Genomic DNA, 25937 nt, shown 5'->3' on the forward strand with positions numbered 1-25937 from the left:
ACAAAAACTATAGCATAAATGAGGTCCAGGAGAATAGGGTAAATTCGAGAATGAGCTATAGGGTCAACAGACAAACCCTTGTTCTATCTAAAAGAGATAACCTGAAAGGAGGTATGACAAGTTGCTGTCCTATGAAATATGGGGCCAGTGTTGCCAAATCTTCTGATTCTTTGAGAGAAAATAAGAATTCAGGTTCTAAATCAAGTTTTCTGAGAGTTAAATATAACCAACAAATTCACATGTTTTGAACATTATATTCAAACTAAGAAATCATGGGTACGATCTCTATTTGGTATGCATGTCTCCAGTTCTTTATGTCAAGGTGTTAGGATAAGAGGGATAAAACATTTTTGAGTGTGTCATTCTCCTTACTGAGATTATTTGTTTATGCATGCAATTTATTCAACATTTTAAAATTCTTTATGTTTAAAAGTCTACTGTTTAATACCCTTAGAGTTGCATTTTTTTTTGTCTTAAAGATCATCTAGGCTTTAAATGAGACACTAATTATATATGATATATGCCATAATATAGATAATTGTTTGATAGTTTAGAAGAGATTATACCTGCTTAGTGGACACTGAAACAAAATCTCTCTAAAAAGAGAACTTGAATTTCAACCTGAATATTCACATTGAATATAGCATTTGAATTGAATATTATTTTCCATTTTAGTTAAATGATTGAGTTTTAACTAATACTATGGCACATACTGAAAAAAATGACATAATGCTAATAATATTCGTAGGAAGATTCATAGTTTTATTATTTAGTTAGTGGCAAGAATATTAGAGCATGAATATTTATAAATTGTTATTTTGAGGTTTACTAGTTTGAACACTGATTATTCTCTTAAGTCCTTTTATTTATTCAAATTTCTCACATGCTGCTTGAATTTACTAAATGTTATTCTGGTCTCACAAATTCAAATGAATTCTTAATTGTGAAGTGATGATATGGTTTTCTGCTAACACCTAAATTCCATCCATCATTAAATAAATTTTACAATCTGATTACTTTCAACTTCTGATCACCTAAATATTACCTACTCCTTTGACAACTTATCATTTGACTTCTTTGAAATAAAACAAAAATTTATTATTTTGCTTTAGAATTTCTTCTTTATTATGGTAACTAAAATTGCAATTTCTCATTTACATACAGAAAAAGCTTAATTCGATTGTTATCTTAGATTCTCCAGGGAAATCCTCTCTGCATATGAAACTCTGAATTTTGGGCTCGCTCTTGTTAATCCTGTTTATTTACAAACATATATCTATTTATTATTCATTGAAAACTGCCTGTTCACATTTTTTAAATATATTCTTATTTTTTAAGCTGTGAATTTTTGCAAATTATTTAAATATGTTTAAATTTTCATCACTTTCCCAATTAAAAAAGTTGTGTTTGCTTACCTAAAAGATGTCATAAGATTAGGAATAAATATAATTCCTTAATTCTACATTTGAATAGGCAGCTTCATAAGTAGAGTATAGCTAGCAGTGAAAACTACTTGGACAATCAAGGAATACATGCACTATATAACTAAGATCAAAGTCTCTTTATTAGTATGGTGTTTGAGATCACATGATTTTCAGATTTCAGTTTAGAACATTATTATAGGAAAAGGAAAAAGGTTGATTTAGAAAAGATAAAAGGTGAGAAAAATATTAAAATGATAATGATTTCAGGGCATCAAAATGAGTGGAGATTCCTAAATTTAATAAATTATTCTGCATCTTGGAGTTAGAGTACTCTGCCTTTTAATGTGAATTTCAGTGTCAGGGAATACCTACTACTTGGATATGATTTTAATTAAAATTAACAATTTTTTTGTGTAATCTTTAACCCTAAAATATATTGGATTTCAAATACATACCTAGATTAGAAAACACTATTTTCTAATGTTGATGTAGATGTTTATTAATCTCTTATTTTGGTTAGATTTGACTCATTCAAATACTGCAGTAGAGACAAGAAGTACTCATAGAGCAGTAATACTGAAAATAGATGTACATAGCCTAGATAAAAAAAGAAACAGACTTAACCTTTTATTTTATTTATATTTTCAATTCTTGTTTTATAATTTATCCTCTGGACATCTGAACCACTGTTTTCCAATAAAAGCTTACTCATTAGTTAAGACCATTGTCCATTCTAGATAATCATTCGCAAACTTCAGACCAAAGCTAGACTTTTAATTAGATGGTTTCTTAGAACCAATAATTTAGTCTTCAAATTCCTGTCAAAATATTGAAAATTCTAACAATTCAGTACCCATTTTTTCTGGGTTAAATCTTTACCTAATGCTAGAAAGTAAATTAAGCCATGCTAGTCATTAACCTTCATGCCAGTTCCTATAGCTTGGGTCATAATTTCCCAAACATGTGCCTGATCAACTGTCATTTCAAAAGATAATGTTGAGAATATTAAAATAAAAAAAATAACATAATCTAGTATTTTAGAAAACTACAAGTTATGTTTTTTTGAGGGGTGGGGGCTATATATTTAATCTGAACTACTAGGTCTCCTATTTGTCTGTAATTTTCTTATCTATCTACTCATCAGTGACCTATCTATAAAACTAGGAGTGCAACACTACTATGCAGAGGATTGTGGAACTGAAATTAAACAATATGCTCATTGTGGGGTTTGTCTGAAATCAGTGGTCTCTCTGATTATTGACGTTAAAGGAAAAGTTTAGGCCATGAGTTGTTGAACAGAAGACATATGTAGAAATAAAGGGAGGTATGAATATAGAGAACGAAAGAGCCAAACTAAACAAGTGGAACAGGCAGCATGTCAGATAAGCATGCAGAGACAAGGTGCTTTCAATCTTCTACTCCAATATTCTACTGCAAATGAAAATCTACCTTCCATTTTCTGATATCTTCCAGTACTATGTCTATTCTTCTCTTACAATAATAAACCTGGCTTATAGTTTAAGGGACCTCTGGGACAATATCAAGTGTATCAACATTTGCATCAGAAGGGTACCAGAAGGAAAATAGAGAAAGTGAGGTATTAGAAACCTATTTGAAGAAATAATGACAAAAAAGCTTCCCTAATCTGGTGAAAAAATAGACATAGAAGCCCAGAAACCACCACCAAGATACATCTTAATTAAAATGCCAGAGATTGTTTATGGCCATGCTACCCTGAACAAGCCCAATTCTCTCAGATTTCAGAAGCTATGCAGGGTCAGGCCTGCTTAGTACTTTGATGGGAGACCACCTAGGAAGACCAGATGCTGTAGGCGTAAAAAAGAAAAAAAAATAAGTAAAAATAAGGGATTGTAAATTGACAAGGTCCTTGCAATCTGTGAGGTCAACCAAGGGTTGCCTAGCTTAAAATTATATATATATATAATGCCAAAGATTAAAGACAAAAAGAGAATCTAAAAGCATCAAGTGAGAAGTGGTTAGTTAAGTACAAGAGAGCTCCCGTAAGACTGTCAGCTGATTTCTCAAGAGAATCTTTGAAGGCCAGAAGGGATTGGAAAAAAGATATTCAAAATGATAAAAAGCAAGGATCTACAACCAAAATTACTCTACCCAACAAAGTTATCATTTAGAATCAAAGGACAAATAAAGACCTTCCCAGAAAAGAAAAAAGTTAAAGGAGTTCATCAACACCAAAACAGCATTACAAGAAATGTTAAAGGGATTTCTTTAAAAAAAAGAAGAAAAATAAAAGATCAAAAATATAAATAAAATGCCAATAATTACATTAAATGTAATAATTACTTTAAATGTAAATGGATTAAATGTTCCAATGAAAAGATAGTGTAATTAAATGAATAAGAAAACAAGACTCTTCATATGCCGCCTACAAGAGAATCATTTTATTTCAAAAGTCACACAGAGACTAAAAGTAGAGAGATACAAAAAGATATTTTATGAAAATAAAAACAAATAAAAAAGCTGGGTAGCAATACTTATACCAGACAAAATAGACTTTAAAACAAAGGCTTTAACAAGAGTCAAAGAGAGATCCAGTAATCCCACTTCTGTGTTTTTATCCAAAGAAAGCCAAAACACTACTTCGGAGGGACATGTGAACTGATATGTTCATTGCTGCATTTGGTTCTGAGTTGAGTAAGACCGAAAAAGACAGATGCCATATTATTTCACCTAGATGTGGAACAACAAAAAAAAATAATACAATGTAAACACACAAAACACAAACTCATGAATACAGAGGACATTTTGATGATTGCTAGATGGGAGGGGGGTTGAAGAGTGCTTGAAAAGTGGAAAGATTTAAGAAGTACAAATTCGTAGTTACAAAATAGTCATAGAGATATAAAGTATAGTATAAGGAATACAGTCAGTAACATTGTAATATGTATGGTGTCAGATGGGTACTAGAATTATCAAGGTGATCATCTTGTAAGTTATATAAACATCTATTCATTATGGTGTACATCTGAAACTAATACAATATTGCATGTCAACTACAATTTTAAAAAATATTAAGAAAAAAGTAAGTCTGTCTTAAAATGTGAGTTTTTTATAAGTATTTGTAAAATAAAAAGGATGAAGAGGGAAGACACATTACTAATTTCTCAAATATCTGTTTTCAGAGAGAATGAAGACTGAATGACACATGAACAAATTAATTGGGAGATGTATTTGGGTGATTTTTATACACTTGCCCAAAAATATCCCCTAAATTTTTGTGTATTAATAAACCAGTAATTTGCTCAAAGGAAGAGAAAAACTTATTGTCTTCTAGGCTACAAAATTCAGTGTTTAAGGAAGAAGCTTTTTTTTTTGATATTCACAGTTCCTTTTTTTCTTTTTTTTTTGTCCTAGGTTCATCAGCAAATTATTTAGTCTATGAACTTTAGCAAACTCAATGGTTCAGAGCGGTTTAAAAGTATCATGTGGTAATATACTTATTATAGAGTTGGATATGAGAACTTAATGAAGTAGTTAATATTAACTGAGTGCTTACTCCATACCAATCATATTTTAAGTGCTTACGTGGATTAGCTCATTCAATATCCTGCCAATCCTATGAAACAATTTTTACAATTATATCCAGTTTTCGGATTTAAATATTATGGCATAAGTATTTAAAATAATTTTCCTAAGAACACAAAGACAAGAATGGGAGAACAAAAGATTCAAATTTGGGCAGTCTAATTTTAGAATACATGTTCTTAATGACTGCACTATATCTTTATTACTCACTAAGCCATAAATAGTTTTTATTATTATAAGTAATATTTACATTATTACAATGTTATTTTTACCTAAATAAAAAGGATTTTAATATTACACACACACACACACACACACACATATGTATATTATATATCAATTTTAAACACAAGATAACAATGTATTCTTATTCAAGTTTAGTGTATGAAATCTGTCCTGGGACAAAATTCAGCGTAGAAAAAAAAAGTTCTAGTTTTTATATTTGTTTAAGTGCATAATGGATTTTTGTGGTAATATTTCAACAAAATAAAGCTGTTTCTTTTCAAGTTAAAACATTAATATATAATTGAACATCTGAAGAACTCTGTTGTTAAGATCTGAGGATAAATATGAACAAACAGGTTATTCTGAATCTAATAAACGAATAGATTCTCTAAATTTCCCATTTTAATTAGATTGTCCACTGAATTAATAGGTTCTCTACTCATGGATCTATTGTTTACAAGAGGGGTCTTTATTGTTTCATCTCCACTAAACCAACTCTGAGGGTCTTCTGTCCATAATTCTATTAAAAATGACATTCTTAACTCCCAAACAAAGTAAAGATACTTTAATCCATTATTTATTTAAGCACTGGTAACACAAAAATGTGCTAGACTTTGCTTCACTAATCTTTCTCCTTATTTAGAATCACTCCTTGAATTTCCTTAGGCACTCTCTGTGTCTGTTGCTAGTTAAACCTCTTCTAACAACCTTGGTATTTTATTTTATTAAGGCCAACCACTTGGTTGTTTTCTCAGTTCATCGTCTTTATCCCTAGTAAAGATTTTATTTATAATTTGTTTTAGAAATTATTGAATGGTCTATATAATATTTTCATTCAAATGTCTTAAAAATACTAAAAACTCATGACTAAAACTAGTTTTCTTATCTTCTTTTGGTTGAGTTGTTCCAAAAATAGAGCTTAAGACAGGAGTTTGGAAGTAACTAGTTTATTGGGAGGAGGCACCAGGTAGCAGAGTGAAGAACTAGGAAGAGTAAAATAGAGAACAAAAGACATTAAAACATATATTATTGAATCAGTCCTAAAGTGGGCACTCAGAGCTCAGTTCCTCTAGTGACTACACTAGGCACTGTGTAAAATACATCAGAATAGTTCCTATGAAGGATGAGGTATTGAAAATGGTCTAAAAAAGATTTCTAAAATGAAGTCATAATTATGTCTTCTAAAAATACTCACTAAAAAATTAAAGGATAAAAATAAATACAAAGACTTAATATTGCCTGTTTTATTTATTTATTTATTTATTTATTTATTTTTCCATCAGGTGGGCCTATGAAAGATTATACTACTTTTCCTTGGACAAGTTTCTACTTGTGGTTCCACAGAAGCTAAAGCTCCTTTCAATCTCACAAATACATGTTATGGCAATTTACCTCTTTAGACATTGGGTGATAATGAGGTTGTCACAAATGGCTGTGACAAGTGGCCAACAACTTCCCTGTATAAACAAAATACTCACAGTAGATTGGTCAGTAAATAATGAATCATTGTTGAACATTAGAGTATAATCCCTTGCATCATGTAATAATTTGCTCATGCTTTTATCACGAGAGATACTATTTTCCATATCTTTCTTTTATAAATCCATTAACAAATTAAAAATTAAAGATTATTATATTTATTTAGGTAAAGAAAAAAATGTTTCTTAAAACTACTTTTGATTCATTATTTCCCTGCAAAAATACTGATACAAAAAATAAATAAGTAAACATAGCCTTCTCTGTAGCTAACTCTTATTGACATAATTTGAATACCAAAATAAACATAATATTAAAAAAAAACTGAAACATTTTATTATTAAAGCTGAAACAGAAAAAAATCTGATTCAACTAGATGCAATCTTCACAAAAATGGATTAGATCAAATGTACTAGTTCTTACTTCTTTATGTCTTTTTAAACATGTTGCTGATTTAAAATTTTTAAAAAAGGAAATAAATCCTTTTAACTTAGTGGAAAAAGTTTGATACATTTGTTTGGCATTAGAAAACTATAGAAATGGATTTTTACACTACATATCATAGCTTCTCTTAACCAATACTCACATATTGTAGGATGCTATGCAGAATTCTGATGAAATGAAAACAAACAAAAATAGTTCATGTAAATTCATCTTCTTTGCTATTACATATACTAATAATAAATAATAATACAAGATACAGAGAAGCCTTAGATTCTTAATAAAGAAATGTAACAAGTTTATATTCAAGCAAAACAGAAAGTCTCAGTAAAAATATTTTTCAGTAGAGAGGTGAGTTTCTTAATGTAATATTTATATGTATTGCACTTTTAGATGTGTTATTCACAAAATTCAACAAAACAAAGTGTAAACTAGTCTTTTGTGTACATTATTAGAATGAATACATAATGTTGTATAAGGGAAATATACATGATCACTATTTCTCACACATTTGAATTCTGCTAGGTTTTCCTCTCTAATTCCCTTTCCCACGAAGGAATGACTCTGAACAAGCTGGGTCACAATTCATCTTGTATATATTAAAAAGAATGGAAATCAGGATCTCGAAAAGATATCTGCATTCCCATGTTTATTGCAGCATTATTTATAATAGTTAAGATATGAAAATAACCAATATGTCCATAGATAGATAATAGTATAGATATAACATAATATATATTTTTTCAGCCTTAAGAAGGAAATCTTGACATTTATGACAAAGTGGATGAGCCTGAAGGACATTATGCTAAATGAATTAAGTCAGTCACATAAGGACAAATACTTCATAATTTCACTTATATGAGGTATCTACTATAGTCAAACTCACAGAAGCAAAAAGTGCAACAGTGGTTTCCAGGGGCTGTGGGTGGGAAAAGGAGGTGTTATTCAATGGATATAAAGTTTCAGTTATGCTAGAGATCTTCTGTACAACACGATGTTGATAGTTAACAGCATAGTATTGTCCACTATGTTTTTCATTAACAAATTTTAAGAGTGTAGGTAGGTCTCATGTTAAGTAATAATATCTCATAAAACAGAAAGGAAAACAAGGGAACTCTGGAAGATTTTGGATATGTCTATTACCTTTATTACGGTTATAGTATAGGGTGTTTACATATTTCCAAAATTGTTCAATTGTACACATTAAATATGTGAAGTTCTTTGTATATCTTAGTAAATCAATGTTACCTCAATAAAGATATTCAATAGTTTTTTGAGAGAGATGAAAGATGAAGGTCAGATTTTTGAGTTTTCACTTTATTATGATGAATAATGTGGACAGGGTTCTTGCATGATAATTCTAATATTTTAAGTAATCTATTTTTATAATATTTATTATTGTATGAAATACATCAAACCATCTAGGTCAGCATGGTCCAACAAAACTTTCTGTTATGATAAAAATATTCTGTACTTGTGCTTCCCAATATGACAACCACATATCAACATATCAAAATCAAACACTTAAAATAAAGCTAGAACAGAGCTATTTAATTTAAATTTTTAAATTTTATTTTAACAACTTAAATTTAAATCTCCACATACACCTAAAGTCTATTGTATTAGACAGCATAGATCTAGTCTCCTTTTGATTAGTATAAAGTTTAGGTCCCCAGGAAATTCCTCCATGTAAATTGTTGTAAATGATTTCTTTTATATAAATAAGCAGTAAAAAAATTACAAACCAAGTAGTTAAATGAGGATAATTTAAATTATACCTACTTGGAAAGACTATATATTCATAATTTCTTAGAAAATAGAAATATTGAGACAATTTTAATAAAATACTTGCTGAAAAAGATATTTAACATGTTTTATAGAGTAAGAAATTATTAATAATTTGCAGAAAATTCTATTTTCTTAGCCTTTAACACTGATAGTTCATAAATTCTCATTTCTACAAAAATATTTATATTAATTATTGTCTTAGAAAATAGTCTTATGAAACAGATAACTGTTACTTTGTCAACTTTTGCTAAATTATATGATAAATTTTAAATGATTAAATCCGAAGTATGATGACTATAGTTAACAATACTATACATCTGAAAATTGCTGAGGGTAGTTATTCTCATCACAGGAAAAGAAAAAAGTATTACTATGTGAGGTGATGGATGTTAACTAAATATTGTAATCATTTCACAATGAATACATTATTCAAACTATTATCTTGTACAACTTAAACTTATACAATGCAGTATCTCAATTATCTCTCAAAACTGGAAAAGAAAGTAAGAACTTGTGATTACAAAATAAATTTTAAAAAGTTTAAAAGTCATTCTATTATTATAAGCTGTTACAATAAAATATATACATCTCATCAACATCTATTTTGAAAGTTTAGGACCATTATTTTTTGAGAATTCTACATCATAATAATATTTCTTTTGCTTTGTTTCATTCACAGTACACTTAATCTGATAAGAGCCTTAACTGTCATTGTGATAATTATATTAAGCTTAGTTTGTTATATTTTTAGGTTAATAAGTATTTATAATATTACATGCTCTTCTGAAGAATATCTTTTATCCAGGGATTCATAGCATCTATGAACCAATATCTTTTTTATCTGTTTTCCTTGATCTACATCTGGATTCATTTTATTTTATTATATTCTTGTAACAATAGAAGGATTTAATCAAAGGAATTTGAATCTGTATAATGACATATTGCTACATTAAATTGTACTATAAAAAATTCTTAGAGACGTCGAAAAGATAAAATAAAATAGGGTGTCATTTTGGGCATGGTCTATTTTTCAAGTTCAATTCTAATTAAAAATAATTCTGCATGTAATACAATAGATGATGTATGAGTATTACTTCAACCTCTCTTTTGTTTTTTCTTAACAATTTCTTGGATCTCTGATTATACATTGTGTAACTTTAAAATATGTCTTGATAAGATGCAATGTCCAATTCTCATCTCTGTCTAACCCTACAAAGGGTGTACTTATTTTTTGCTTTTAAAAAAATTATACTTTTTTTTCTAGATTAAGATCTAGGCTTTATAAGTTTTTTTAAAAAAATATTTAGCTATTGACAAATGGGATTTTGTAGTGAAAATATAAATATACTTTTATTTTCATTTTAATTGAGGGTTCTGAGGAGATTTCTCAACGAACGTTGAGGTGGCAATGTCTAAGGAAATATATTGTTTATTAGAAATAATAGTGGACTGGCAAGTAATTCTAATATCACATTAAACAAGATATGTAAGATTTAGGGGGCTATTTCTTACATTCATAGATTGTATCAGAAGCCATGAATTTCTGATTTGTTTGCCAGTTTACAATGGTAGCAAATAAATGTACTTGAATATTTGTTAGATGTACTGGAATTATGGTTTGGCCCATGGTTTCCTTCTTACTTAAAGAGACCTGTAACCAAGTAAGTAAAACTCTAAGGGCAGAGTAATTTATCTCTGAAGCAGATTTTTTTTTTTTTTGAGAAAAGAAGCACAAAGCACAAGTAACTATATCATATAAATGCTTTCTAGATCAAGAAACATAAATCGCTAGCATCTCAGAATATTCATAGGTAACTACTCCCTCCCTCTTTTCTAAGGTAACTGCTATACGGACATCTAAGACCACAGAGTGGTTTGACAAGTTTCGTATTTTATATTAATGAAACATTATTTAAGTCTTACTTGTTTGATTAAGTTAACATTCTATGAGACTCATCCATGTAATTCAGGTATATTAATTTATTAAGATTTCTGTAAGGTATTACATATATGAATATACCATTTATAAATGCATTCTATCGTTAATGAGAATTCTAGTTCCAGGATACAATATTATAAATAATGTTATGTTAGTGTATAAGTCTCTTAGAGCACTAATTTATGATGGGTATATACCAAGGAGTGGAGTTGTTGCATCAAAATTTTGCATAAATTCAAGTCTACAAGATACTATAAAAAATTTACAAAATCTGTATAACCAATTTACATTCTCATGAGCAGTGAATGAGGGCTCTTCATTATGGGATTACTTTGCATTTGTATGAAGACTGAAAGAGCAAAGAAAGCATCTTTCATATGCTTATAGTCCATTTGGATATATTTTTTTGCAAAGTGTTTCTCTACTTTGTCATTGACTGAAATATACAGTTTAAGGACTGTCAGTTGGTCTATGGGTCACATTTTAAGTAGGAGTGTTCTAGGGAGTAAGTGATTCCAAATCCTGGCTCTCTTCTTCTCTCTTTTTTTTTTTTTCCTCTCAGGTATTGACTAATTCTTTGCTGCTTTTTAATATATCTGATGCTGTCATTTTTTTTTTAAATTAATAGTCTGCCAAGTTTTCTAATTGTTCTCAGTAGGAGTGTGTTAGTCAAATTTATCTAGATCTTCTTTAATAGAAACAGAACATAAAATTTACTTTTCAAGAGTGTCAGGTATTTTTGTTATTTATAGAATCAATTATCTAGTCTAAAATTTCACTCATCAACTTGCATGACTTGGCAGGAAAGAAAAAATGTCTTGAAAATTATTTATTTTAATCTCCAAATTTCAGAATTCTGGATGTAACCCCTGTTTTATTAATGAAATAGAATAAAGTAATATTTTCCCAATTTTCACAATTTATAATTTTTGTTAATCTCTAGAGAAAGAATTAATTCAAAACTTAATTTATTAAGATTCATTTTCTTTAATATTAACTTATAAATGTCAATGTTTTTAGAATAATTTCAACATCTGGAAAAGTTAATGAGATTAAGAGTTTAAAAAAAGAACAAAAACAAAATGAAATGTTGATTACTGAGTAGATGGGAATTACATTTGGTAAATTAGCTGTGACAAACCAACCATATTCTGTGCAAGGCAAAAAGTATCAGTTTAAATAAGTATTGATGCCATTAGTGCTTATACTCAAGTAATATGGAATTAATCTCATTAGATTATAATAATAGAACATTATTGAACAAAGTGGATTGATTACCCAGAATGATCATATACATTGTTCACAAGAAAGAGCTCTGAATAACTATCAGCTATTTTCAAATATCAAAAAGATCATCAAAGAATGACCAAGTAACATTTATAGCTAACTAAACTAGAAAAGGCAATTTTATAGAGTATTAGATTAATTTTAGCAAGTTTTTCATATTTGTAAGAGATTTATTAAAATTTCATAAACTAATAAAATACTAACTTAATTTGCATACTTATTATGAGCCATAGAGTAATAATTAACTGTTTGCTATTTTTGTTACAGAAGTTCTCATTTGGTTATGCATGGTTTGAAAATTATTTGCTTTAAGATTTTTGTCCTGTTTGAAATTTATATCATAATATTATTCCCTATACATTTAACACTGTGTTAAATTATTTATTTTCTAGATGAAAACTAGCCTTTTCATCAATTGAAAGTTTAGTTTAAACTCTTATTTTAACTATGGTTGCATAATTTCTAAGGTTATGAGATCTACTCCACAGAACATATTATTTAGGATAATATTTTTACCTATTGTCTTTTTAGTACACATTAATTTGAAAATTTTGTCACTTTATTAGTATAACGCTTTATTACATTACTTTATAAAGCATTATTTACGTTATTAGTAGATTTTATCCATTATAAAAAAAATTTGCACTTAATGAATATATATTTTAAAACAATCTTTTGCAGCAATTCATAAAATATCTATGTTTAAAAAACATTTAAATATATCGGCATTTTTCAAACCTTTAGTTTCTTTTGTTTTGAATTGTCCAATTTATGTGACCTTTCATTAGCTTCTGAAAATATGCTCTTGATAGTTCACCACTGAGTTCCAATTTGTGTTATACAGAGAATGTTCGGAGTTCATTTAGATGACAAATAGAAACATGTTTTTTTTTTTTTCCCCACCAAATATCACTTTAAGAATATAATAGTGGGGATGCAATTTTCACAATATTCCTGTGTTCTCAAGAATTCTGTATTCAACTAAATCTGTTGAAAAATCAGCAGTCTGTATATGGCTGATTTCCCCAAATTTAGTCAAACGCATCAGGTACATTTTGCATGTTGTATCTCTTCAGTATCACTTGCTAGCTTTCTAAAGTGTGCAATTTTGAATGCATTTGTTTTTAGATCAGCTATATTTAACCTCTTTTAAGATCCTTGTTTTCTTATCTTTATTTTTATAATATTCTGTTAGAGTACAGTCAATAGCTAGAGATAATCCATTAACATATCTAAAATAATTGAGAAACTAACTGATTTATATAGGCTACATTCCCCAAGAACCAACTATATATTGAAATAACTTATGCCAAGAAAATATAATCCTCTTGACTTCTATAATTAATGGTGTTAATTAAACCTCTTTTCTCCAGTTTGGGCCAGTTTACAATCACATTGGATTTAAAAGAGTCTTCTCCTACAATCAAGTACTTTATAGTATTAAGCTAAGGCTCCTTTTGAATAAAATGCCTAAGAACAACCGTTTGGGAATTAAATCTGGTCAATATGAAATTGTTTTAGCACTATGAGAAAGGTTTTTCCTCAGCAATGAACTGGTGAGGTGAATAATTCAAGTAAGAATTGACATTGCTGGAGGCCAAATTGCTGAAATACTTCTCTATTAGAATTATAAGAACATGAAAGATTTTTTGGAAAGAGAATAAAGGTCATTTAGTCCATCAAGGCATATCCTTTTTAGTACTCCATTTCTCCAAGGATGGCATCTAATTGTTTCTTGAATGACATTTCTGCTTTTTGCCTCAACAACTTTGCCTGTAGGCTCTTCTGAGCATTTATTATTCTCCCCATGAAAAGGTACTTTCTGAAATATGTGCTGAATTTATTTTTTAATTTTCATTTATGTCTTCCTGTCCTATTATCTGTGTTGAAATGGAAATAATAATTTGGGTTGACATTATCTGTGGCAGTTAAGACTTTATATGCTTCAAATCAGACAGCTCTAACCCTGTCCTTAGTATTATATGTCCAGATTTATGGTACTAACCAGTACTGCATATCAAACAGTGGTAGGGGTCTCAGGTAGAACATTTAATACTTCTAAAATTCATAATTGCTCAAGTATATATTTTTCTTAGTAAATTAGAGAAGTTACCAAAACTAACTGAAAATTAAATGAATTCATTGATGTGTATTCTTTGTCACATGCATATATGCATTAACATGAATAAATACATGCATGTATATGTGTGCACATACACATATACACATATGCATATACATGTTTGTGTGTATATCAGTGCATGACATACACACATACATTGCATATGCATATGCATATACATAGATATATAGATATATCCTGATTTTCCATTTGAAAAAAAGTAATGAGAAACGCAGCTAGCTTAGTGCTATCTAAATAGAAATTTTATTCTATATTTTTACCCAAGATCATAAAATAATTTTATTACTTTTGACTAAATATTTACAAAATATAAATTATAAAATCAAAACTCCTACAAATTTAGAAATATACATGTAAAATATATTTTGAAGTAAATTAAATGTGAAAAATTAAAATAATAACTATTTTATAGACACAAAAAAAGTTGTCTGAAAACTCACATTTAGTGAGTTTCCAAACAGCAAATAGCATTCTTTTTGTGTTTGTTTTTATTTTATTTTGGAGATGTTAGGAAGAAGAAATCATTACTTATGCAACATACATATCCTTTCTTAACATTAACCAAATATTAGAAAATCAACCATTATGTTGCAAAGATACAATTTGGCATGTTATTTAGGCCAAGAATTATAATCAATCTTTCATTGCAATCAGTGATGGTTAGATCTGGAGTAAGCAGTGATCTAGGTTAAGCCAATTAGTTAAACCAATCATCTACTGACATTGCACTGATCACAGTGATTGGTACCAGTAGATCCAATAAAATCAAGATTCAAGATTTTGTTCCTACTTGTACAAAGTAACTACTTGTTTTCTCTTAGATATGAAAAAAGACACGTTGCTTGTAACTGATAAAAGCATATTGCCGCTCATGAAGGAATCAAGGTCACACCTTATGCAAATGTGAGAAAGACAGAGACTCTCTCAAAGTGAGAAATGGAGCCCTGAAGCCCAATCCAAATTTTCATTTTTTAATTGCATGACTGGTAAAACTTTAGATTGTTTAAACTAGTTTAGTTTGAGTTTTGTTAACTGCAGTGAAAACATTTAAGCTGATAATCTAAATTTTATTTGCAAATTACACTATACCATTTTGCTCACTTGGTTTTGAATAATATTTATGTATTTTACATATTTACAAATCTGGATATTACTATCTGTCATCATTCTACCCCATAAACTCTTTTTAAAGATCACTTTAAAATCATTAATAATAATTAAGACACTTCACTGGCAATAATCTTTAGTAGGCAAAATTCACACATACATATACACTAGTCACACACTGAAAAAGAGGTTGATGGACTAGGGAAGCAATGAACCTGGTCTTACTGGATGGTCCTGGCAGCATGTTGACCTCAACAACAGCTAGTAAAAACATCAAATCCAATCTTGGCTGATTTTGTTTTTTTTTTTTAATTATTCAAGATGGTCAATACCAAACCTAGTACCCCAAACTAATAAATGGAATTGACCTTTTTTTTTTTTTTCCAGAATATACTGAAACAGAATGTCTGGTTACACTTTTCACTTAAGTGTTACTTCTAAAAAAGAACATAGATGAAGAAAAATGTTCTATTTTTATTATCAGGATCTTGTCCTTAGTCTTATTGTCACAAGTGTTAGAGAAACTTTCCTATGATCATAAGAGATACTTTAATCACAAAGAAAGAGGAGTGTTATGGCACAATTTTTTTTTTTTTTTTTAAATTACCAGAGCAACAAGACTATCATGAGCAAAGAGAATCTTTTCTTCCATCTCTCCTTTTGAAACAACTTTTGGAATAAGAGGGTCATAAAGTTTAGGAAGAAAGAGTATGATTCTGAGAACATACTTATAAAACTTTTAGGCCTATTTTCTAGGTTGGAAAAGTTTTTAAATCTTTGAGATTGCTTTTTAAACTGTAAAAATTGCCTTAATACTTTAATCCCCAATGCCAAATTGTTAAAAAAATAAAAATAGGAAAAGACAGTGATTCATAAATTAATTTTTTCCCTCCTGTGATTTCTTGTGTTTAGCAGGACATTGTATGGGTTTGGATACTAGAGATAGGACATTATAAAATCTTAGAGTATACAATATGTTCAACGTAAAATAACGGAAGATGTTAGAGTAAGAAGAGGTATTCTTGAAATTTAGTCAATAGTCATTGGTCCGAAATGACAAGAGAAAATCAGCTTCCTAATAGATAAACTAAACTTTATAACTATTTTTTTTATAAAATATATACTTTTTATTTTTCAGTTACAGTTGATGTATACAATATTATATTAGTTTCAGGTATACAACACAGTGATTAGAAAGTTGCATAACTTACAAAGTGATCACCCCTGATAAATCCAGTACACATCTGATACCATACATAGTTATTACAATATTACTGGCTGTATTCCCCATACTATACTCTAGTCCCATGACTATTTTGTAACTACCGATTTGTACCTCTGAATCTCCTCTCCCTTCACCTGTTCACCTCCTCAATCTGGCAACCATCAAAACACTTTCTGTATATATGAACTTGTTTTATTTTGTTTATTTGTTTAATTTGTTAACCTGTCGTCTAGATTCCATATATAAGTGAAATCATATGACTTTTGTCTTTGTCTGATATAGTACACTCACCGCAGTATACTCTAGGTATATCCATGCTATTGTAAATGATAAGATTTCATTCTCTTTTATGGTTGAGTAATATTCCATTAGGTGGAATAATGACCTCTTCTTTATCTATTCATCCACTGTTGGAAACCTAGGTTGTCTCCATATCTCAGCTATTGTAAATGCAGCAATAAACATATGAATTCATAGGTCCCTTCAAATGAGTGTTTTGGTTCTCTTCAGATAACTATCCAGAAGTAGAATTACTGGGTCCTTCTTTTTCTGTTGTTATAGCCTTTGTTTTAAAGCCTATTTTGTCTGGAATAAGTAATGCCACCCAGATTTTTTTTTTTTTTCATTTTAATGAAATATCTTTTTTTATTCCTTTATTTTCACTCTGTATGTGTCTTTTGATCTGAAGTGAGTCTCTCATAGAAAGTATATGCAAGAGTTTTGTTTTCTTATCCATTCAGCCACCTTATGTTTTTGGGTTGGAGCATTTAGCCATTTACATTTAAAGTAATCATTGATAGATAGGTAGTTATTGACATTTTATTTTTTTATATTTTTTATTTTTATTTTTCTTATTCTTAAAGAAGTCCCTCTAACATTTCTTGTAATACTAGTTTGGTGGTGATAAACTTCTTTAGCTTTTTCTTGTCTGGGAATCTCTTGATCTATCCTGTGATTCTAACTGATAGCTTTTCTGGCTAGAGAAATCTTGGTTATAGGTCCTTGCTTTTCATCAGTGAATGTTTCACACCAATCCCTCTGGCCTGAAGAGTTTCTGTTGAGAAATCAGCTGACAGTCGTATGGGAGCTCTCTTGTAGGCAACTAATTTTTTTCTCTTGCTGCTTTTAAGATTCTCTCTTTGTCATTAACCTTTGGCATTTTAATTATGATGTGTCTTGGAGTGAGCTTCTTTGGGTTCATCTTGTTTGGGACTCTCTGTGCTTCCTGGCTTATATGTCTATTTTCTTCACCAGATTATAGAAGTTTTTGGTCATTATTTGTTCAAATAGGTTTTTAATTCCTTGATCTCTCTCTCATCTCCTTCTGTGACTCCTGTGATGCAAATATTTTTACATTTGATGTTGTTCCAGAGGCCCCTTAAACTATCCTCATTTTTCTTTTTCTTATTACTGTTCTGATTGGCTGTTTTCTGCTACCTTACCTTCCAAATAGCTAATTAGATTCTCTATTTTAGGGGTCTCCAACTCCTGTGTTGCAGACCTGTACTAGTCCGTGATCTGTTAGAAACTGGGCCACAGAGCAGGAAGTGTTTGGTGGGCAAGTGAGTGAAGCTTCATCTGTATTTGCAGCTGCTCCCAGAGCTAGCATTACTGCCTCAGCTTCACATCAGATCATCAGGCATTAGATTCTCATACAAGTGCTGGTCCTTAGTGCCAAAAGGTTTGGGGACCGTTGCTCTACTTCACCCAATCTACTGTTGATTCTCTCTAATTTTTTTTTTTTGATTATTGCATATCTGAATTTTTTGAACGTTTATCTCCATTTTTATATTTCCTATTTATTTGTTGATGTTTTCACTGAGATCAATGAGAATCCTTGTTATCAGTGTTTTGACCTCTGCATCTGGTAAATTGTCTCCATTTTGTTTAGTTCTTTTATCTGGAGCTTTGTCCTGTTCTTTCATTTGGGACATTCGTCTCTTCATTTTGGCTGCCTCTCTGTGTTTGTTTCTGCATATTAGGTATCGCTGCTATGTCTCCCGGTCTTGGTAGAGTGATCTTATGTATGTAATAGGTGTCTTGTGGGGCCAATGGTGCAGTCTTCCTGGTCTCCGGAGCTGGGCGTTCCAGGTATGTCCCTCATGTGAGTTGTGTGTGCCCTCCTGTTTACTTGAGCCTTGTTACTTACACATCAATGGGAGAGATTAACCCTCAGGCTGATTGATTGTGAGCACTGGTCATGACTATTGTGGAGGAGCTCTTGTACAGGGGCTGACCCTATAGAGCAAGATTTGCTTTACCAGAGCTCTGGTGCCTACCCAGTTTTCCCTTTGGGTGTATCTTTTGTGGAGGTTGTTGGATGGTGCTCTGGTGTGGTCTGAAGCCGCCTATGAGATATTTTGATTCTGAGGCCTCTTGGAAGGGGCTCTGTTGCAGGTTAAGTTCAGCTGCCGTCTGTGCCCTGCCCAGAACCATTTGATATGAGCTACAAAAGGGATCTACTGATGGTTGCCACTTATGCTGAGCTTCGAAGTACCTGGGAGAGGCTAAGCTGTGATCTGAGGCTGGCTGCTGCTAGTGTCAGCCTTGGAGCTGCTTAGCAAGGGGTATGAGGCACAGTGAGGCCAGCTACTGCTTGTTTGGGGCTTGTGAATCTTTGTGAGATTTTAGAAAAGTTCACAGCATGAGCCAAAACTACCTATTTGTATAGAAAAGCCACTGGAAGCAGCTTGGATGGGCCCGCAGTTTGGATGGCGCAGGGTCTCGGGGAATCACCAGGACAGGGCAAATCGTGTTAGCTAGCATGACGGAAACTCACATATGATATCCACCAGTGTCTGCACATTGGGTTGAGGGAGGGCTCAATAAAAGAACTGTGGCCTCTGCCAGCACCTCTGTCTGGGAGAAAGCTGCCCCTCCAGGCCTCGCCCTGAAGCCAGACGATCCAGTTCCTCTCCATATGTTCCTATTGCCTTTTGAGCTGCTGCCTCAGCACTGTAACTCAGAGAGAATTAATCTATCAGAGAGTAAATCCAAGTATGGGCCCTATAAGAGGAATATCTGTCACTCCAGCTGCCCTCTGTCTCACTCAGCTACAATCTCAGCTGCCTTTTACAGCCAGAAGTTGTGGTGTGGCCTCTCTTCCCAGCACTGGAAACTTGAGCTGGGGAGCCTGGTGTGGAGCTGGGACTCCTTGCTTGTCAGGTGGATCTTCACAACTGATATGTCTCTCCGGATGTTAAACTGCCACATGTAGGTCTGAGACCTGCCTCTTCCGAGCCTTTGCCCTTTCAACCAGTCTCTTGTGGCTCCTTCTGTATGTTCTTAGTTATTGGACTTCTGTTAAGGGGGACTTCGGGTGATTCTCACTGAGAGTCGTTCTTGTAATTCTGATGTGCTTGTGAAAGGAGATGAGCACAGCACTTATCTACTGTCATCTTTACAAGAACTTTACAAGAATTTTACAATTCTTATAGTGCTAAACACATTATGCAAACTATCCAACTGTGATTAATTTTATGTTGCCCTTTGATATGGAGCATTAGTATTTTTTTTAAAACTAACAAAATATAAGCAGTAATGTGATTTGTTTGAGTACAGTATCAAACTTATATACTTTATCTTTTCATGATAAATTATACTAATTTTTAAAAGTATTTTGTTAAGCGAAAAGAACTGTGAATTCAGTAAATTCACATTATGCAAATTCTTCTAATATATAATTACTTTGACCTACTTTCAAAATATTTTAAAATATATTTCTGTTATAGAAATAAAGCATAGAGTAAGAATAAACTTGCATGATTCTAAAGGTTTAAATATCATATATATTATTTAGCCACTTTTCAATGTTTAACAATTTTATGTAGTTAATAGAATATCCCAAGAAAGGCACTTCATTTGCTAATGTGTTTGAAAAAGCCAAAAATCATGTTTGGTTAAAGGATTATATAAATCCTTAACTTTAATAATTTGATCTAAACAGTCCATTTATATTATTTGAAGAAAATGAAGATATATTTGTTCTTTAGGTTATAATTAGTCCCAGACAATTATAAATTATGTTTTTACAATGAAGTATAAAGATGACTGTTATAACATAAGATTCATGCTTATCACATTTTATAGCTATTCTAATAAATGACACCAGATTTCTAAAACAAATGATTATCTGTGAATAAATTGCATGTTGGTGTGACACAAAAGCTGGCATATCTCTCTCCAATCTCTTTCTTCTCCCTGGTCTATCCCTTTTCAACAAACACATTTAATAGCTGTGGATACAAACAAGGCATATTTGGCAAAAATAGGAACCAGATGCCAAAGCCTAAATGTAAGTTCTATTCAAAGCATCAGGGCTTGTTGCTAACTCCTTGGTGTCACCTCTGTTGGCTATCTTTCTCAGTTGTTTGCTGGCAGGAAACAGAGGCACATCTGGAGGCATTGCTGAGGTCATACAGCTGTCGCCTGGTCTTGGCTACCTTATGAGATTGCAACCCTTTTGAGGTGGTTTCCTATTTCTAAGAGTGTGTTGGTAGAAAATAATTTTCAACATAGTATATGCACTGTTTTGAAATATCACCAGTGCTCACTGAAAATAAAATCTCCAAATTTAAGAATGTCAAAATTTTGCCTGAGAGCAAAACACTGCTATCGGAAATAGTTAAACACACATCATTGCAAATAACATTTAGACAAATGTAAGGTAGAAATTAATATTAGAATCTGCATGCTAATTTATTTCAATTACCTAGGTGGAGGATTAGCAGCTTATTTTAGGTCAGGTTCTCTTATGCCTAAGGCTAGCTTGCATGTATAGAGTTCATTTGGAGGTTGAATCCAGAGAGCAAAAGGGAGAAGCAGAGAGGTTAGATTGGGGAGAGAGGTGAGTGATAGTGAAATAAGGAAGCCGAAAAATCCAACAATAGGGTAGGCAATTCCGAATTAGTGTTGGATTCCACAATAATTTCTGGGACCTTTCTGAAATATTTTTTCCAAAGGTGAATATCTGAGGGAGGAAAGGAAAGCACTGGTTTTCATTTTCCAGTGACCAAAAATTAATTTTACTCCCCTTTGCCACTTATATATTCTGGGTTGTAGATGTGACAGTGTTGATCAGATTCCTATGCTCTTCTCATTTTGTGGAATAAGAAGAGAAAGCAATATTTTACATCGCATGGGGTTTGCATCAAGGCACTGTCAAATTACAAGCAAAAGAAAAGAAGCTGGATTCTGGAGTCAAAACTGAGACTTAAGAGATTTGAATTGGTATATAAACACTAACAAACACACAGCTGCTTTTTTTTTTTTTTTAAATTTCTTTATTTGATGGTCATTTGGAAAAACATAAGAACCAGAAATTACACAGAAATAATTAATTGTTGATAATTTCTCTAAATATGCTATTAATCAAAACACATTTATATTGCTTTAATTTACTGAAGATTGTGTTTCTGGAATTCTTAGCATTTTATATATATATATCATCACATTATTTCTCACAATAAGTCTACAAGTAGGTATTCTTATCATGATTGTTCTATTTTATAGTCAAGGAAGTTAAAGATACAGAAAAGTAAGGAAATTTTCTCACAGAAAGGGACCAAACCAAATTTAGACCTTTTCTTGGGTAATGCATAACGTTCAGTCCCTATCGACAGAAGCGCTCTTCCACTAGTGACCTAAAGATTTGTATCTCAGCATAGATGAAATGCCCTGTTTATTTCAGTGGATAGGCGGGCTGCTGGAGTAACTCTCTAATGCTGGCCATAGATGGAGTCATGACTTACCTTCATCTCCTCTTTTCTTTGCTCAGATTTTCTTCATATAGTGTCTGTTAGCTCCTTCCCACTCCCCACACTTATACACTCATATAATCATTTTCTTATGGTTTTCAAAAAAGACTTGGAAAATAAATCACAACAAAATCAAACATATAACAAAATTAAATATTAATTTGTTCTTACATCATAGATATAACAATTTCGCTTCCCTTTAAAGAAACGATGGGTGATGGTGACTCACTAGAAAAGGAAAAGTGAAATAAAAACAGATAAAAATGAACTAAATTACTAGTATTACCACTTGTCATAATTTTGTATATAGAAGAGTAACTGATTTCTACAAGCTATACTTTTAGAGTTTTATTAAATTTGTATTTGGAAACAAGAAAAGAATAAAAGTGAATTAAACATGCACTGGTTTAGCGTAGATAATTTGACTTATCTAATGCGGTGGGATTTAGTATCATTTAAATTAAGGAGGATATATACTGAGGTATATAGAAGAAGACTAACAGTTACTTGAATCCAAGGGGAAGAAGAATTTGCTTTTGACAGGCAGAGTGGAAATCAATCTTCCTCAAAGAGAAGGGAGAGAATATATATCATTTGAAAAAGAAAATCTTAGTAGCTACGTTAGGGTTTGGTGTGAATTGAAAAATTAAATGACAGAAATAAGAGAGATAAGATGGCTTATGTTTGTAAAGTCAAATATTGATGAAGGATCCAGAAGATTTATAAAAGACATAATTGCCAAAATTTATTGAAGGGAGAACTTATGAAATATATGAATATATGTGATTCTAATTCAAATCTTAGAGGGCCAAGACTTAGAGTTATAACTACTATTTAAAAGTGAAAATTTCAGTGAAAATATGTGATGCACACTATTTTTAATATTTCATTATTTTAAATGTACATTTCTATAATTCAATCTGTTTTAGATGTGTGAATGAATGAGTGAATGAATTAACAAAACTATTAAAGAGTAAAAAAATGAATGACTCTTAGAAGACAGGAGGAGATATTGTGTATTTATTATCTAAGCACAGAAAAAAAATACTGTAAGTGGGTGACCTCAGTTAAAAAAATAAAGAAGCAGTTTAAGGTAAAATAATGTTGATTATACAACAAGCTTTCAAATGTTTTTCAAGTTAGTGGTTAAAGAAAAAAAATATAACATTAAAAGAGATCATATGAAACAAAAATAGCATTGGAGAATCAGAGGAGATTTTATCAATATAGGAAAAAAAAGCATCGGCAATCCGATTTTGCAAAAAACATCCAAAAAATTATGAAAAAAAAAATTTGGCAGGAAGTAATTTGACAAGCAAAGTTTAGTTAAAGCAAATGCTTTTCTAAAACAGTATAAAGTGAACAAAATAAAACAACTAGTTGTACTTTTGAGAGATGAACATGAAATATTAACACACTATGAGATAAAGAATATACCTCAGTAAGATTAATATATGAAAATATACAACCAATTAAAATATTAAGAAATTATAAGTCTGCCAGGTAAAAGTCTGCCAGAGTCCTTTAGTTGTGAACTTTGAAATTTTAACTTCTAAATCAATGAAGATACAATATATAATTGTATATGTAGTTAATTCTGTTGGATAACCCTAATGCATTCATTTTAATGAGTTTTATCCAGTAAAAAGGTTAACAAAGTGGCAGCTATTCTGACCTTATGTGAGTCAGAAAATGGCTTTGATGTTCTAAGACATGTGTATATATTTTTTATTGTTGTTCAATCAGAACTTACAATATAATAAGAATTCTAGACTCCTGAGAAGTGTTAAGAAGGGAGGAGATATTATTTTAACATTTGAAGTAGCTAATAAAAATGTCTATTTTAAACTTATTTCAGGTATATTAATATACTAATAATGGCTGCAATGTGTCATTATTTCTACCTTATGATCATGAAGGGATTAGTTTAAATATGAAGCTACATTTTATTGATGAGGAAGTTATATGAAAATTAAAGATGTTATTACACATAAAAAATAAGATGTTCATTAATTTCAGCCAATAATCATTTCAATATGTTTAAATTTTATTTTGTTATATATATAGGTATTATGCTTAAGAAGTATGACATTCAGAAAAAGTTTATACATTAAATGCCTTAAGATTTGAATTATAACCATAAAATGCTTTTGTTATTTTAAAATGTAATTTGAACACAAACACACAATGAAGTAATGTCTACTACTTGAGCAGGTTTTTATATTTTAATAATAAAGTTGTAGATCATATTTGGCAATTTTAAAATTAAAAACTTTTACATTATGAATACTAAATGTTCAAGAACTAAACACAAAGAAATGAAAAAAAGGAGCAGCAGATGGAGAGGATGTGAAGCCAGCCATATTTAAAGAGCTGAAACCAATTAGAAAGGTATCACTGAAAGCTATTCCACAGCAGACCTAAAATGGAGAGCAAGTATAATAATAAAATGCCATGGTTGATAGCTCCTACGGCCTGTGGAATGTCAAGAAGCAGTAAGATTGTAACGTTAGCACCTTAATAAGCAATTTATGAGTAATTCCATGTAGGACTGTTTCTGTTTTTGGAATCTAGATTGAGCACTGTATAAAATGGAAAACAATTGGGCAATACTATTAATCTGTGCACTAACCACATGTTCAGATAGCTTCTGTGGGGCTGATAATTGGCAATAGGTTAAAAATGGAAGATCATTACATGTTAAGGATTTAGAAAATGTAATGGCGTGTTCCTCCAGGGAAAGGAAAAAATGAACCTTTAAAAAAAACTAAGGATTACTGAACAAGCCGCAAATCATTTCCATACTTTTATTATCAGTTCATTGTGGTAGATTTTAGATTTGTATTAAGAAGTAGATATTCAAATATACATAGTTGTGAACTTTGAAAGATAGTTGAAGGAAAAAAATATCTTTTTTATCTATGAAAACCTCAAAATCACATTCCAAATAATTTCTCAGTATTTATCTTTGTTGAAAATGAGTTTATATATTGTTTGGGTTTTTATATGCATAATATGATTTGTTTCAGTTTGTGTTCAATGTACTTTTGAATATGATATGGTAACATATATGATGACTTCAGTTATACAATATGGCTTATCTCATTGAGATAATTTTTGTAATGAAATAACAATTAATATATTTTTCTGTTAATTACTTGAAATAATATTAACATTTTATATAATAGTATTCTCTTTAAGGCCTTCTGGTTAAAAATCACTCTAAAATCATACATTACTCAAATTAGTTGCACATCAGATGATCTGAAGCATATTTTTTCAAGCTATTTAAAATAATACTACATATTTATATTTAGCTACATAGAATGAACAATTATATATGAAAATGAAACAAAATAATTGAAATTTAGATATCATGACTAAAATAAACTTTGGAGAAAGTCAATTGAGAAAACATGTTCTGCCTTCTTTGACTTAATACATACTAAACCTACAATATGTTAACTAATAATTCTCTTGCAGTGGAAAACTTGTCTGTATATGAAGATTAAAAATCTTGGGTTTATCTGATCACTTATTTAATACTGAGGACAAAAAGTAA

General features: G+C 30.7%; 1 pseudogene; it reads right to left on the reverse strand.

Annotated features, from left to right (window-relative positions):
- Positions 1–22375, reverse strand: part of LOC120615147 (lysine--tRNA ligase-like) — a 28157-nt pseudogene extending 5782 nt beyond the window's left edge.
- Positions 22376–25937: the final 3562 nt, after the last annotated feature.

This window comes from Pteropus medius, unplaced genomic scaffold, assembly GCF_902729225.1.
Source record: "Pteropus medius unplaced genomic scaffold, Ma_sr-lr_union100, whole genome shotgun sequence".
Lineage (NCBI taxonomy): Eukaryota > Metazoa > Chordata > Mammalia > Chiroptera > Pteropodidae > Pteropus > Pteropus medius.